This window comes from Podarcis bocagei (genome assembly GCF_964188305.1).
Source record: "Podarcis bocagei genome assembly, chromosome: 7".
NCBI classification, from domain to species: Eukaryota; Metazoa; Chordata; class Lepidosauria; order Squamata; family Lacertidae; genus Podarcis; species Podarcis bocagei.
The window spans coordinates 51469186-51485644 of NC_138132.1; the positions used below are offsets into that span (position 1 = coordinate 51469186).

The 16459-nt window shown below is 44.9% G+C and overlaps 1 protein-coding gene across 3 annotated transcripts in view; it reads left to right on the top strand.

Moving 5' to 3' along the window:
• The first annotated feature begins 3001 nt into the window (after positions 1 to 3001).
• The window catches only part of ZNF469 (zinc finger protein 469), a 278243-nt gene continuing 264785 nt past the window's right edge, over positions 3002 to 16459 (top strand). For 2 of the 3 annotated variants that reach the window (XM_081202586.1, XM_081202591.1), the window contains exon 1: positions 7039 to 7147. The gene's annotated coding sequence lies outside the window, so the exon portion shown is untranslated. Of the gene's footprint in view, positions 3022 to 7038; positions 7148 to 16459 lie in introns of those variants that run through there. The other variant, XM_081202588.1, reaches the window with a different exon arrangement.

Sequence of the window (16459 nt, forward strand, 5' to 3'; positions counted from 1 at the left end):
GAAATGAGCCTCAGACTCATGCTTCGTCTGAAGTGAATACATAGTCATAATTGGGTTGGGCCCAGCTGCCCCCCTATCTAGGCAGGGATAGTCTAACTTCTGTAATGATTCAGAAACCAGCTGGTACAGAATTCAGCAGCCAGGTTGCTCACCAGGGCAAGACGGTTTGAACATATTACACTGTTCCTGGCCCGACTGCACTGGCTGCCAGTTAATTTCCAGGCCCAATTCAAAGTACAGTGGTACCCCGCAAGACGAACGCCTCGCAAGACGGAAAACCCGCTAGACGAAAGGGTTTTCCGTTTTGGAGGCGCTTCGCAAAACGAATTTCCCTATGGGCTTGCTTCGCAAGACGACAGCCCATAGGGAAATCTCCGGGACAGCGGGGAAGCGCAGCGCGTCTTCCCCACTGTCCTCGGACCTCCTCCCGCCGCCGGACATCGGAACGAAGCTCCGATGTCCGGCGGGGGGGGAACGTCTCCTCCCGCCGTCGGACATCGGAACGAAGCTCCGATGTCCGGCGGGGGGGGGGACGTCTCCTCCCGCCGCTGGACATCGGAACGAAGCTCCAATGCCGGGCGGGGGGGGGAACGTCTCCTCCCTCCAACGGACATCGGAACGAAGCTCCGATGTCCGGCGGGGCGGGGACGTCTCCTCCCGCCGCCGGACATCGGAACGAAGCTCCGATGTCCGGCGGGGGGGGAACGTCTCCTCCCGCCGCCGGACATCGGAACGAAGCTCCGATGTCCGGCGGGGGGGGGGAACGTCTCCTCCTGCCCCCGGACATCGGAACGAAGCTCCAATGCCGGGCGGGGGGGGGAACGCCTCCTCCCGCAGCCCGGCATCGGATGGCTGTCCTGAAGACTTGGGGTGGGAGGAGGGTTTTCCTTCCCACCGCCAACATTCAGAATGCTGTTCTGAATGTTGGCGGTGGGGAGGAAAAACCCTCCTCCCACGCAAGCCCCGGGAACAGAGGGAAAGCGCTGCGCGCCTTCCCCTCTGTTCCCGTACCTGTCCTGAAGGCTTGCGGTGCGGAGAAAAGCCCTTCTCCGCACCGCCAGCCTGGCAAGCGGTTTCCCTAGGAACGCATTAATTGATTTTCAATGCATTCCTATGGGAAACCGTGCTTCGCAAGACGAAAAACTCGCAAGAAGAAAGAATTTGCGGAACGAATTAATTTCGTCTTGCGAGGCACCACTGTACTGGTTTTGACCTATAAAGCCTCAAATGGCTCAGGCCTGCAGTACCTGAAGGAATGCTTCTCCCCATATGAACTGACATGAACCCTGCGACCTGAGGCCCTTCTTTGTGTACCCCTTTCATGAGAGGGCCGGAGAGTGGCAACACGAGAACGGACCTTTTCTGTGGTGGCTTCCTATTTGTGGGATGCTCTCCCCTGGAATGCTCTCACCGGCACCAAAATTACTTCTTTGGTGATCACCCGTAGTCGAGTAAGATTGTCTGGTGCCAGGCAAAAGCATTTCTCTTTTCCTAGGTCTTAGGATAATTAAACCATCTATGGCCCTTTAAATTGTGTGGAGATGGTTTATTGTTTTGTTTGTTCCTATGTTATGTATTTTTGTATCTTTGTATTGCTAACCACTCTGTGATCCTCAGATGAAGGGCAGTATAGACATAATAATGATAATGATGATGATGTCACTAAAGTGGGTGCCAGGCCATTTCAAGCCATGTATGTCATGGGCAGGTCTATGAGTTGCAGCCAGGCATCTAAATGCATCCTAGTTCATTGCATGCCTTGAGGCCCACCTCCTCCTGGAGACAGGTCATTAGGAAATACAAAGTAGTACATTCCATTTTGAAAATGATTGCAGACTGATTTTACCCATATACCTCTTGGCAATCAAGTATTTCTTCTTCCCCCACTTTCCCCCTCACTTTTGGTTATATTGCTCCTGAAAACTGGCTTTAGCAACATGAAAAATAACTATTGCACACTTGTGGGATGTCTTTCTTCCAAACAGATCTCAAAGCAGTTAGTTGAGATTTCTTTTTTTCCTGAATGCAAGGGCGTGTGTTTGTGCATGCATACGCAAAGATTCCTGGAAAATGATGCTTTGAATTTTGGTTGGGGGGGGGTTGCATTTGTAGTATGCTGGAATGAGCAAGAGATGCAATTGCGCTGAGCCAATTGGGATCATCTGGTAGCACAGTAAATTAGTGTTACTTGATACATGCAAAGGGCAACAGTGGAGAATCCAGCAAGGGGAATTTTGCACGGTGGAATGCAATTAGCCATTTACAACATGGCAAGAAATACAAGGTTAACACCCTTGTTCTTGTAAAATAGCATTTTGGGAATTTTCAGTAATGTTCTCTCCTGCAGTATAATGAATTAGTCTGGAAGAGAATTTTACAAAGGAACACTTTGCTCTCAGCAGCAGATATGCATGGGAAATTGCAATTGGGGAAAAATATTTTGACTTGAAACAAAAATGTGATCTGGGCTTGACAATTCTGTTCTGGTAGTGTATTCCTCCCCCCCCCCCCGCCGCCTTAATAATAAATTAAAGCGTAGTTAAATAGAAAGCTAGGCTGAGCAAATTTGACAGATTGCTACGTACCCTAATCTAGAAGAAGGAAGATTAAGAGTTTTGGTTTGCCAAGTCTTTCCCAGACTTCCTGCCTGACCTTGACTTCATCACTTACCTCTGGGACTGTGTAAAACGGAAGAAAAAATGGCTTTTGAAATTCCATCTCCCATGCCTAGAACAGCCATATTCCTGTACCAGATTAAATTATGTGACTTAAAACTTTGCCTACATTTGCTGATTGGTGAAATTACAGGAGGGAAATTCTCTCATTTCGAGGCAAGTAGGAAAAAAAGTATTATTTGCATGTCCAGCAAGATTATAGAGTTCTGTGGTGGGACAGAATAGACATTATCTAGAAATGACAACATTTCAAAAACCCAACTTTTCTAGATTCTATCAATGAGAAACAACTGCTTTAAAGTGGAATCAACCAGGCAACCGTAAAGTAGGCTCCCTGCAAAACAAGGTAAGAAAAGCCAACACTTTACTTTTCTTTTTTTTCTGATGCAGTCTGGATCCCTATATTTAATTTGTTTTAGGAGGGGGAGAATGGGTTTATCCTGTTTTCAAGCAATGCTAATTTATGCTTGCCTTTATTTCCCTGAGTCATCGTTCATTTGATTAAGACATTTGTATAGGGTCGTACCTTGGTTTTCAAACAGTTCTCAAACGTTTTGGCTCCCAAACGCCGCAAACCCAGAAGTGACTGTTCCAGTTTGCAAACTATTTTTGGAAGTCAAATGTCCGACGGGGCTGCCACGGCTTCTGATTAGCTGAAAGAGCTTCCTGCAGCCAATCAGAAGCCACACTTTGGTTTCCAAACGTTTTGGAAGTCGAACGGACTTCCAGAACGAATTCTGTTCGACTTCCAAGGTATGACTGGGCTGCTTTTCCAGAAGCTCAAAGTGGTTAACACTGCAAAGGAACAACAAACATGGGGAGAGGGAGGTGATTTTAGCAAATCCTTTTCTCTTGAAGCTCCCTCTGTATCACCTTGTAATGCTGTTCAAAAGGGACACAACTGGATTATACCCATGAAGCCAAACTATTATGAATCACAATTTAAAAACCGCATCTGAAACAGTGCAGCCTTGGAAAACTTAAAGTCTCGACAAAATGCAAAAGGTGTTTGAAGCACCTTTGAAAATATGGCAGTTCTGGAACCTTCCTAATTATTACTATTTGTTTATTAAATTTGTTTTTTTTTAAATAATATTTATTAATTTTTCAACAGTTAAAACACAACACTACAGAAAACCAAAAAAACCCCCAACAACAATACAACAATACAATACAAAAAAACACTACAAAACACTAACACACAACTAACAAAACAAAACAAAAACCATTTAAAACACAATCCAATTTCAATATCTTATCTTTCATTCACTTATTTCCACGACCTCCTCACACCTCCCTTTTTGTATTCCACTTCTATTGTTTCAGCAATTCCTTTCCATCTTCCTCTGTTTTCTATCCTATAATTATCTTAACACATTCTAACCTTATTTTTCCATTTAATACTCTATTAATCTATCTATACTTAATTCCTTATAACATTTCTACTAAAGCCATATAACTTCATTCCAACATTTTTCTAACATTCATTAATTTTACAGTATTTCTGTAAGTAGTCTTTAAACTTTTTCCAGTCTTCTTCCACCGATTCTTCTCCCTGGTCTCGGATTCTGCCAGTCATTTCCGCCAGTTCCATATAGTCCATCAACTTCATCTGCCATTCTTCTTGGGTGGGTAAATCTTGTGTCTTCCAATACTTCACGATGAGTATTCTTGCTGCTGTTGTTGCACACATTAAAAAAATTCTATCCTTCTTTGGCACCAATTGGCCGACCATGACCAGGAGAAAGGCCTCTGGTTTCTTCAGAAAAGTATATTTAAAGATATTTTTCATTTCGCTATAAATCATCTCCCAGAATGTCTTAATCCTTGGGCATGCCCACCAAAGGTGAAAAAATGTACCTTCAGTCTCATTACATTTCCAACATTTATTGTCGGGCAAATGGTAAATTTTTGCAAGCTTGACTGGTGTCATGTACCACCTATAAATCATTTTCATTAAATTTTCTCTTAAGGCATTACATGCCGTGAATTTCATACCTGTGGTCCATAGCTGTTCCCAGTCAGCCATCATTATGTTATGTCCAACATCTTGTGCCCATTTAATCATAGCTGATTTCACCGTTTCATCCTGAGTATTCCATTTCAACAGCAAGTTATACATTCTGTTTATTAAATTTGTTAGTCACAATCCAAAGTGACTTAAAACAACAATATTCCTTCGGGAATGAGGTTCCAAGTCGATCCGGGGGCTGTGAAAAAGCCTGATACACACCAAGCCAGCACTCTCTAAACCTGTTGTGGGGATGGGATGGACAACAAGGACAGCTGACTGGGATTCATATAAGGAAAGGTGGCCCTTAAGCCATTGCTAAAACCAAACAGTCAAAAGTCATTGGCTGTGAGATGATACGTTTCAGGAAGCACATCATCGAAATGTATGGAGTAACTCAGCAAGGAAAAATGCACCCTGAACATAGAATCCTAGAATTGTGCAGCCGGAAAGGACCCTAAGGGTCATTTGGTCCAATGCTCAGCAACATTCCCTATTTATTTTTGTGTGTGTTCTTTTGTATCCTGCCATTCTATAGACAACAAGATAACTACCACAATGGTAATAAGACAATAATAAAATAACTTTCTCCCCCCTCGTCACAGTCCATGGCTTAATTTGAAGTTCATGTGGGATCATCAGTCTCAAGGCACAGAAAAGCCGGCAGGGCTGGAAACAATCTCCACCGGAGCATTTAGACCAAGGGAGATTGCAGGATTTGGGAATTTTTAGGTTAGAGAAGAGGCAATGTAACAGAATTGTATAAAATTATAAAATTATAAACGGCATGGAGAAACTAGATAGAGAAAAGTTTCTCTCCCTTCTTTTGCAACATTTGATCTCGTGGACATCCAGTGAAGCTGAATGTCGGAAGATTTGGAACAAGTGATAGAAAGTACTTCTTCATGCAGTGCATAGTTAAGCTATGGAACCCACTCCCACAGGAGGCAGAGATGTTCACCAAGTTGGATGGCTTTAAAAGGGGATTAGACAAATTCATAGAGGAGAGGGCTATTGGTGTCTACTAGCCTTGAGGCCTACGCTTTGCCTCCATGGGCAAAGGCATACTGTCAGAGGTAGTATTCCTCTGAATATAAGCTGCTGGGAAGTGCAGGTGGGCAGAGTGCCGCTGTGCTCACGTCACATTCGAAAGCTTCCCACAGTCATCTGGTTAGTTACTAGGAAAACAGGATCCTAAGCTAGATGGGTCATCTGATCCAACAGGTTCATCTTATATTTTTACAGCAGTATATTTTGTGTTTTTATTTTGTATGTTTATGTTGAGAACTGCCCTGAGATTTTGGATGAAGGGTGTTATACAAAATTATAAAAAAGAAAATTTTAAAAAATGAATAAAGTGCTCTTGTACTTGGGACCTGCTTGTGCGTTTTCTACAGGTATCTGGTTGGCCACTGTGAGTACAGGATGCCAGGCTAGATGAGCCCCTGGTCTGATCCAGCAGACTCTTCTTATGTTCTAAGTGCTGTGTGGCTTTAGCTTTAATTGGTACTGACTCCTGTTAAGTCCCCTTGAAAGAGAAAAAAGATAAGCTCCTCTTCTCCCTCTAAAAAAAGGGGCGGGGAAAAGGATTCAACATCAACCATGGAATAACAATCTTCTTTAAGATATATACTAAAATGTGTGATAGTCTTATTGGAGAATTAGAGAGCAGCTGGGTGCAGGGCCATCAGAGGCAGTCACTGCTGGACCAGGCCTAGATTCTGAGCTTTCATTAAAGAAAAGTAAGTAAGTAGACCTTTTGGAATGAAAGTTATGAAGCAAAAAGTGCAGACACCATTCATAGCAATTGCCTTGTGAGAGATGAGCCTGCTCCTTGCTTTCAATGTCTTTAGCTGGTTTTGAAATGGCAACATAGGAAGCTGCCTTATACTGGGAGTCAAACCATTGTCTATCCAGCGCAATGTTGTCTACACTGACTGGCAGTGTCTCTCTAGGATTTCAGGTAAAGGACATTCTGATCCCTACCTGAAAACACTGGGAACTGAACCAGGAACCCGCACGCAAAGCAAATGCCGTGTCACTGAGCTGTGGCTCTTCCCCTATGTAACGTAATATCGACAAAACTACAACAGCTGAATTAAACTGCGGGTTCTTCATGTGTATGTGTGTGTAACAGAGCTGAGCCGGAAAAGCAGAAATGTCTTAATGCTTTCTCCCAACATTGCACTCCCCTCCTCATTCTCCTCTTGCCTTTGGGAATCTGCAGAGAGTATCTTTCCTGATTGTGTCCAGGAGGAGGAGGGTTAAGAATGCAGAGAGGAGGGTGGGAAGGGAATCCCTCGCTTGGAACTTGAGACTTTCCAGCTGAGAGGGGGATGCAGACGTCACTCTCCTCACTGCTGCGCTCAGCTCCCATGTCAAAGGAAGTCCAGGGAAAGAGCATCAAGGAATCCAGCACCACTGAGAATACAGATATGTAATGCCATCACTTCCGACTTCGGTGAGTAGAGAGAAAAGTGTCAGTCTGTGAAATAGCTTTGCAAAAGTTTTGAAACTTTCTCTTCGGAGACGGCCTCAGGACCGGATACGGGAATCAATTTAAGAACAGAAGCCTGCTTTGCTACCAGGGGCTCAAGAACAGCCTAATACAGCTTATGCAAATGCTGTTACGATCCGGTGAAATCAAGTCAAAGAAATGTCCTGGGATGGTTATCTGTGATACATGCACACCTGCCAAGAACCCAGAACAAAAGAGAGAGAGAGAGAGAGAGAGAGAGAGAGAGAGAGAGAGAGAGAGAGAGAGAAATACACAGGGCTCTTAATCTGTGAATGTTCAGGCAGCTTCTGGAAAAGGCTCTTTTCTTTTTGGTTTGGATAGCTGCCTGCTTTGGTCATCCCATGCCTTGAGACCGTTTGATGCTATGCTTATTAAGCTTGTGACCTTTAAGCATTAGGGGTTTCCTCAGATGGTGGGGGGATGTCAAGTCATCCACTTTAACCCAATGTGGGGATGCATTGGAAAGAAGTAACAGGGGGCATTGCCCATCTGTAGGTCCCTTTGCCCTGCCTTAAAAAAGTAAAGTGTGGCCATGAATCTCCTCCCAACACAGAGACTATGAATTTATCATAAATTAAATGTCTAAACAATCTATGGCCTTTTAAACCGAGGGGTGGGGGGGTTGTTTGGTTTTGTTTGTTGCTACGGTGTGTATTTTTGTGTTTTTATATTATAAACCTCCCTGCAATGAAGGGTGGTATAGAAATTTAATAAACGATAATGATAATGTTACAGCTGAATGGTTTTCTGAATGAACAATAGTGCTGTGGTGGGTCAAAGTTTTTGCATTCGTGTTTGTCCCTCAGAATGAGAAAGGCAGCCAATATCTTTCCTCTGGGTCAAGCAAGATGCAAGCTTTCAAGCTGCACAGGAGTCTTCAGGCTGCATCTTTTGAGAGTGTGGGTGTTTGTGTGTGAAAGACACATTTTTTTGTGTCTGGTCATGATGCTTACTCATCCTATGTCTAATTATTCAAAAGGACTCTTCTGTGGATTTTGCTTTACACTGCACAACAAATTGGCTTGGGGAAAATACCAGCATACTTCTTTCTTTAAATGTGGTTTCTGCAAGGAAAGAGAAAGAAATACCTGATGAAATTTTGGAAACTGGGGGGAAGAGGGGCAGTCAGAGAAGGGAATAATGAAAATACGTGTATTTTCATGCTACTTATGAACAGAGGAAGCAGAATAGATTATGAGAAATGAATAAGCTTATGTATATTTGCATTTGCTACTCAGGCTTTCAAGTTTTTTGTTTTTAGTCACAGGGTGGTGATGGGGTTGGGGGTAGTGCAGGCCAAGAGATAGGCTTTGACACCCTCTTCCTTAAATTGGTTAAGAAAGGATTCTCAGCTGAAACTGCAATAGTCCAAATCAATTGCCCTACCTCTCTTCCCTCTCTTGGCTCCAGTCATATCCCTCTGAAATCTAAAATGCTCAAAGATCAAATGCAGTCGCTATCAAATACAAGATCAAATACAAGTATCTTCCTGCTAAAAGCCTCTGATGATGACACAAACATCACCTGGTGCTTAAGGGCTTCACTAGCTACATATTCAAGCCCTTAAGTATGTTTTTTGAAAAAATTTAAAATTAAAAACCAAACTGCCAGCATGGAGGGCCTGATCCAAATTGGGACCCTAGTGGGTGGGTCCTTGGGTGGGAGCTAGACTTCAACTCTGATGCCTCTGGGAAGCCTGCAAGCAGGGCCTTGGGATAACTGGGTGCTAGCCTGTCTAGGGATTTAAAGGTCAAACTTTTAAAAGCTGCCAACCAACCAGGAAAAAATAAGAAACTTCATCTGCCTGGTGGTTTTGCATTTTGGTCCACTTACCAGGAAATAAAAATGATCAGTGGGGCCAGAAGCAAAGGAAGAAAAGTGAGCACTGGATGGGATGAACACATGATAGAACATTCTACGAGCCTGGGGTGGAGGAAGTGAAGTCCCCCCCCCCCCAATTCCCATGGAAAAAGCAATTTCACACTCACCCTTAACTATCCCCTGGTCCTCTGCTATACACTGTACAATGGCACCTCGGATTAAGAACTTAATTCATTCTGGAGGTCCATTCTTAACCTGAAACTGTTCTTAACCTGAAGCACCACTTTAGCTAATGGGGCCTCCCACTGCTGCCGCACCGCCACCGCGCAATTTCTGTTCTCATCCTGAAGCAAAGTTCTTAGCCCCAGGTACTATTTCTGGGTTAGCGGAATCTGTAGCCTGAAGTGTCTGTAACCCAAGGTACCACTGTAGTGGAATGAGCAGATTTTATATCAGGCTCCTCCCCCAATTTGATGGGGGCCTCACAACACTGGACTCCACCCTACTAGGCCCCACCCCCTTGCTCAACTCCCAGACCCACTCTTGACCCTGACCCCAAAGGCTCCACCTCTGTCCCGCCCAGATACGACAATCATTATTTTCTATTTTGAGGTTTGGCAATGCTCTCCGGGTGGTCTCTGTTTTTGATTTCCGCTCTTGTCTCTTCCCCCATGCTGCTTTTGTTAAGTGCATGTTTTCCATTACAAAGCTTTGAGACAGGCTAATGGGACAGCCACATTTTCCTAGTATAAATGTACCCCCCCCCATTCCTTAGAAGCCATAAATTCCAGCTGTGCATCTCAGAAGGAGCCATATTTGAGGCAGGTAGATTTACGAGTGTGGCAGGCTTCTCTCAGTGAGGTCTCCCTTGCAGGGAGAGGAGAGGCCTCTGGGGGGTCAAGTGAGACTATTTGTTGTGGCTGTGGTGGTGGTCATGTGGGAGACTTGAGACCTCTCCAGATGGTTTTAACGGCTCTTGATTCTGTTTGCACTAAGCTTGATCCGGTGGGAGTTTTGGGGAGAGATGCTTTGAGTGGAAATGCATCACCAGAAGAAAGGAAGCAAATTAGCATTAAAAATTGTGTACTTTTTAAAAATAAGTATAGATGCCTGCTGGATCAGGCCAGTGGCCCTTCTAGTCCAGTGTCCCCTTCCCCAGTGGCCAACCAGATGCATGTGGGAAGCCCTTAAGCAGGACCTGAGCACCAGAGCCCTCTCTCCTCCTGTAATCTCCAGCAACTGGTATTCAGAAGCATTACTGCCTCAGACTGTGAAGGCAGAACAATAGCCATCCTGGCTAGTAGCCACTGATAGCCTTCTCCTTCGTGAATTTGTCTAATCCTCTTTTAAAGCCATGGTCATCACTGCTTCCTGTGGGAGTAAGTTCCTTAGTTTAACTGTGCATTGCCTGTGGAAGTACAGTGGTGCCTCGCAAGACGAAAAGAATCCGTTCTGTGATTCTCTTCGTCTAGCGGTTTTTTCGTCTTGCGAAGCAAGCCCATTGACGGATTAGCACTATTAGCGGCTTTTAGCGGCTTATCTGCTGATCGGATCAGCTGATAAGCGGCTTAGCAGCTTAGAAAAAGGGGGGAAGGAAAAAAACCCAGCAGGAACTCGCAAGACATTGTCGTCTTGTGAAGCAAGCCCATAGGAAATTCATTTTGCGAAGCACCTCCAAAACGGAAAACTCTTTCGTCTAGCGAGTTTTCCGTCTTGCGAGGCATTCGTCTTGCGGGGCACCACTGTATTTTGTCTGTTTTATCTGCCCTGAATCTTCAAACATTCAGCTTTGCTGTATGTCCATGAGTTTTAGTGTTACAAGAGAGGGAGAAAAACATTTCTCTATCCACTTTTTCTGTGCCATGCATAATTTTATGCACTTCTATCATGTCACTTCTTACTTGCCTTTCTCTAAACTGAAAAGTGCCAAACACTGCAACCTTTCTTCCTAGGAGAGCTGCTCCATCCCCCTGGTCATTTTGGTTTCCAACTCGACAATATCCTTTTCAGGGTGAGATGGCCAGAACCGTACACAGCTTTCCAAATGTGGTCACACCATTTGTATAATGGCATTATGATACTGACAGATTTATTTTCGATTTCTTTCCTAATGATTCCTAATATGAAATTTGTTTAGATATGTATGTTGAGCATACTGGTTGTACCTTTTATGACTATTTGTGGTTGTTTTGTGTTGATTGTTTTGATCTTGTTGTCAGAAGCTTTGGGTTTCCTTTCAGACAAAAAAAGCAGGGTACAAATATGAAGTGAAATGAATTGGTTGGTGGAGAGATTGGGTGTTCAGGGTGAAGGAAACAGGTACATGTTGGATGTGCACAGGAAAAGCCTATTAATATGGTTGGCTCCAGTTCGTGGCCTATCTCCTGTCCCCCACAAAGAATTTGGCACTAGTTAGGGGCCTAGTTTTTCTATTGCTTCTCTACAGGCCCTCTAAACTGCACCCTCTGCCTAGTGGTGGAGAACGCACGGATGGCTTGCAGTGGGCTAGGGAGAGTTATCACATCAGATGGAGCCTTTTCCTGCAACTGTCACATGTCCAGTGATTGTACAAACAGGCCCTGGCAGAGGAGGATTTAGGGGAGTGCAACTAGTTTGGTTACACTGGATGCAAAGCCTCCGGGGTGCTGCTAGGGGGGGCCCACAAGTATGATTTACAATGGGCACCAAATGTAGGTGTTGCACAGGGTGCTGCTGAAATGTGAGACCCCCAAGATCTTCCACTGGCCCTGAAGTTTGTACTCAAAGAGCCACAATGCAACACAAAATTTGGTGGGTCTAGTTAAGTCACCTAGTTTAAACATGCTTAACTCTGTTTTTTAAATTTGGAGCGCAAGATAAAACCCTGAAGCAGAGCTCTTTTGACATGTTGGTTACTGATAGTTTTCCAGGTTCCATTCAAGGTTTTGACCTTTAAGGCCTTAAATGGCTTGCGATCTGGTTCTCTGTCTTGTTATGAGTCTGATTGGGTGAGATCTGCAGGAGAGGCTCTTTTGAGACGGTTACCCTTACAAAGAAGAGAGGAATAGCAACGCCGCTCTCAGTGAATCAGAAGCTGCATATGTTTTGCTAGCATAACACCTCCACTTGCAGAAGCCAGCTTAATGGGCTTGCGTGGAGAGGGCTTTCTCCAGTGCCGCTCCACAATGTGGAATGATGCACTCCCCTGTAGTTCGTTCTGGTTCACTCTGCTTTCACGTCTTTTTAATTTGGCCAGTCCAGTTGCTTTTAGTATGCTGCTTTGGTGTTATACAGAAAGGCACTGTGATAATAAAGTCTATTCACTCAATTTTTTCTATCCTTAATCAGCAAATATATATATATTTTAAAAATAGTTCCTAACTTTGCACATTGAGGAAACAAGGTGCAGGAACACCAGAGCATATATTTAAGTAGGCTGCCTCTCTGACCCGTTCACCTGCAGTGCTGGACTCAGAGGCATTTGATCCGAAGTGCGGTCTAAGATTTGCAGTGGCCGAAGAACGAGCCTTTTCCAGTTATTCTTGTAAACCTTCAGAAAGTTTGTTTAGATTTCTGCTTTTTATTTCCTTTTCCTTTTTGCATGGGCACGCACCCCAAGCCTGTGTACATGTGGAGAAGGCAAAATGAATCCATTTCATGGTTTAGTCATGGTGGAAATTTCATCAGATTTTACGGTTTCTCATGAATGCGGGGGCGGCGAATCACATTATAGTGCATACCTAATGATTATGTAGCATGCAAAAGATTTTCAATGGTTGCATATTAAAAGCTGATAAGATGGCAGTTGTGTTGTGATAATGGTTTTTTGGACGGACAATGAAACGATGTGTGGCGTGAGCAGTCTTATTTGTCAATGCGTCATAGCTGGTTGCTGTACCTCTGCGCCTATGTAATCCTTTGCAGAAATGACAACTGGTCTGAGAAATTACCTTTCCCCTCTCTGGATGGCTTTGTGCCTCTCTAGGCTAAGAACTGTTGTTTTAAGAAAAGTTGAAGATATGAATTACCGGCGGGCTGGGCGGGCTGTGGTGAGCACAAGTAATAATGATGGTTCCTGGCTTAATCCCAAGTAAAGGTAGCACTGAAGTAGTTCCCTCCCTCCCTCCCTAGTATTTATAACCAGCTCTTTCCTAAAACTATGGAATATGCTCCCACAGGATGTACAGTAGTGATGGCCACCAACTTGAGTGCCTTTCCAAGAGGATTACACAAATGGTGTCCACAAGGCATCAGTGGACCTTCGGCTAGGCTCTGTCACCTTCCTTCTGGTGCCACCCACATGTGCTGTTCCTGCTGAACCTCCAAGACTGCAGAACCAGCCTGCCTGAGCATTCTTTCTTCCGGCTTGGCCCCACAGGCCAATCCATGCTCACCAAGCTCTAGACATACCCACCACTGGTCCCTCTGTCCCTTGCTTGCTGCTCTAGAATTTGGCTTCTGCCTCTTTTGGACCATGCATCTGCTTGTGTACCACTTTGACTGCCTGCCCCTTCTCCCAGACCCTGCAACTTGATAGGGTCCATAGAATTATGGCCATTCTTAGGGAAGCGTGATGGATGATGGGGACTATGGAATAAGTCATTTCCAGTCAATTTTGGGAGGCTGCTGTCTAGATACATTTTTTTTTTTTAATGGTTGAAAGACACCGGTTCCTGTTTTCCCATCCACTTGGGCTGGCTGTGTTCTCTGGCTCTGTGCTAAGGGCTTATAAAAGGGTCAGTGTAAACAGAGCCGAGGAGGACTTAATTATGTGAGCTTGTTGGGATATTTACCTTTTTCACTCTCTCTTTTATTAAAAAAGTCCAAACTCTTGATTGGTTTGGATGCACAACGTGACTGGGACTGAAGGAAGTCAAACTTGCAGCCCCAAAGTTCTTTGGTTGGTTTTGAGCCATGTGTCCCCCCCCTTTCTTTTGCCTGGTGGTCCTATGTGGCTGGTATTTCTAACTAGCTTCCTGTTTCCTGGGAAATAAAGTTGACATGCTTGGATTGTCCTGCCGCAAAACGGCTTCCTTCCCCCACCTTTTCTCTTGCTTTAATGCTGACCCAGACTTTGCAGAGAGACCTGTCTAGCACTGCTTGCTCTTTACAATGTTAGATTCCCCCCCAGGACCTAGTGCTCACATTGAGGCTCAGATTATTGATGCAGCCCACAGAGTGCTAAGCAGTACTGAAAAAGAAAGTGCTTTTGAGCATGTGCAAAATGACAGTTTGGGGTAGGAGGCTTCATAGATCAGAGGTCTATCAGAGGTCTAGACCAGATGCTGGGCAGATTTTAGGCTTTCAGGGTTTACTTTTTTTTTTTTACTAGGATCCTCGATAGCCCCCCCCCATCAGCTGGAGCCAGTTGCTAAATAGTGTCCCATTGAAGTTAGATTCAGAACGAATCACAGAATTGTAGAGCTGGAAGGGACTCCCTGCAATGCAGGAATCTCAGCTAGATCATCCATGACAGTTGGCCATCCAACCTCTGCTTAAAAACCTCCAAGGAAGGAGAGTCCACCACCTTCTGTGAGAATTCATTCCACTGTTGAACAGCTCTTACTGTCAGAAAGTTCTTCCTGGTGTTTAGTCAGAATCTGTTGTCTTGTAACTTGAATCCATTGGTTCAGGTCCTAGCCTCTGCTCTATCTTCCATGTGACAGCCCTTTAGATATTTGAAGATGCCTATCATATCTCCTCTCAGTCTCGTCTTATCCAGACTCAACATACCCAACTCCCTCAACTGTTCCTCATAAGGCTTGGTTTCCAGACCCTTTGTCATCTTGGTTGCCCTTCTCTGTACATGTTCCAGCTTGTCAATATCCTTCTTACATTGTGCAGGCCAGAACTGGACACAGTACTCCAGGTGTGGTCTGACCAAGGCAGAATTGAGTGGGACTATTTCTTCTCTTGATCTGGACACTAGACTTCTGTTAATGCAGTCTAGAATAGCATTAGGGGTCGTCCCCCGGCACGCTGCATCACACGGTTGGTTCAGGTTAAGCTTGTGGCCTACCAGACCCCTAGATCCTTTTCACATGTACTACTGGCAAGCCAGCTGCCCCCATCTTATATTGGTGCAGTTGGTTCTTCCTGCTTAAGTGTAGAACCTGACAATGAAATGGTTGAATCTGTAAATCCTGATTTTGCAGTTTTCTGATTCTTTCAAGGCTGATTGAGCCGTTGAATATGCAAGCATCTTGGAAACCAACATGAGTTTATGGGTTGTTTTCCCACAATAATGTACACTTGGCATGTAAAAGCTGAAAACTAATAAAAGGGGGAGGGCACAGGGCCATAATCCCCGGGAAATGTCTCCCGCTGAAGCCTTGTTTGGTGGGAACTCTGCAGGAGCATTTGCTGGCTAGCCTTGCACCTTCAAGAGCCTGCAAAATTCCCACCACCCATGACTGGTGTGTGGTGATTGCAATTCTAGTTTAGGTATCTGAAGTGAGACATAAATCTGAATGCGTTTGAGCATGGTGCTGTCTTCAGGATGCGCTATTTGCAAAGCTGAGTCCATTTTCTTAGCTGAGTTTCTGTTGCGGACACCCATTAGTCATGAAGCAGGTGATGGATGAGTTTGTTTATGGGCTTTTAAGTTTTCACACAATTGCGTCAGCACCTTCCAAAGGGACTTGAGAGATGGCTACAGGATTTTAAACGGGAATGACATCTAAATGCACTAAATGTTAATCAGAGACAGCTGTGAGTGGCTCCAAGGAGGCCTCCCCCTTCCCCCTTCAGATTAGAAAGCGTTAATAGCAGTTTAATGTTGCTGCAGCAGCCATGGCAGCCAGTCCTTTGCCTTGCCATCTTGGCCAGCCTTTCCTGATCTGATAATGTGCTGCTTGGAGAGAGCTTTGAGCAAAGGGCAGGGCCTCCTTGTGAACCCCCAGCTCAGGGGCTGCATCCAGATGTGAGTCAGCATCTGTCCTGAGGGTGGGTTTGGGTTGGGTGTGCAAGAGCCTCTCATTCTTGTCAAGAAAAGGACTTCAACCCAAACATGACAAGCTGGGCGCGAGAAGCAGTGTCTTGGCGCTGGGTGTGTTTGCTTGCAGAGCAATCTGGGTCTTGACAACAACGGCTGGCAAGGAAACAGGCACTCCCCCACCCCACCATCAGCTTTTGACATCAGCCTCCCTCTGTGCTCTTCCAAACCTGAGAGCAGAAAAGGTTTTATTTGCTCTCCTTTCCAAGCATTCCCCGGGGGCCCTTTCTGACTGCCCATGCTCTGCACGCAAGATCCCCACCTGCTGCTCTTGCTGCTGCTGCTGCCTGGAATGGAGTGGCCTGAGAGGAGACAGATGGCTGCAGTTACCTCTCTCCACCCTTTCCTGAAGAGGAAGCCGAATGCTCCAAATGAATGCATGGGAATGAATAGGAAGAGGCAGAACCACCTGCTTGATGGGTCCCTTTTGCAAAAAAGGAATCTCCTTTCCCAGAGCAAGG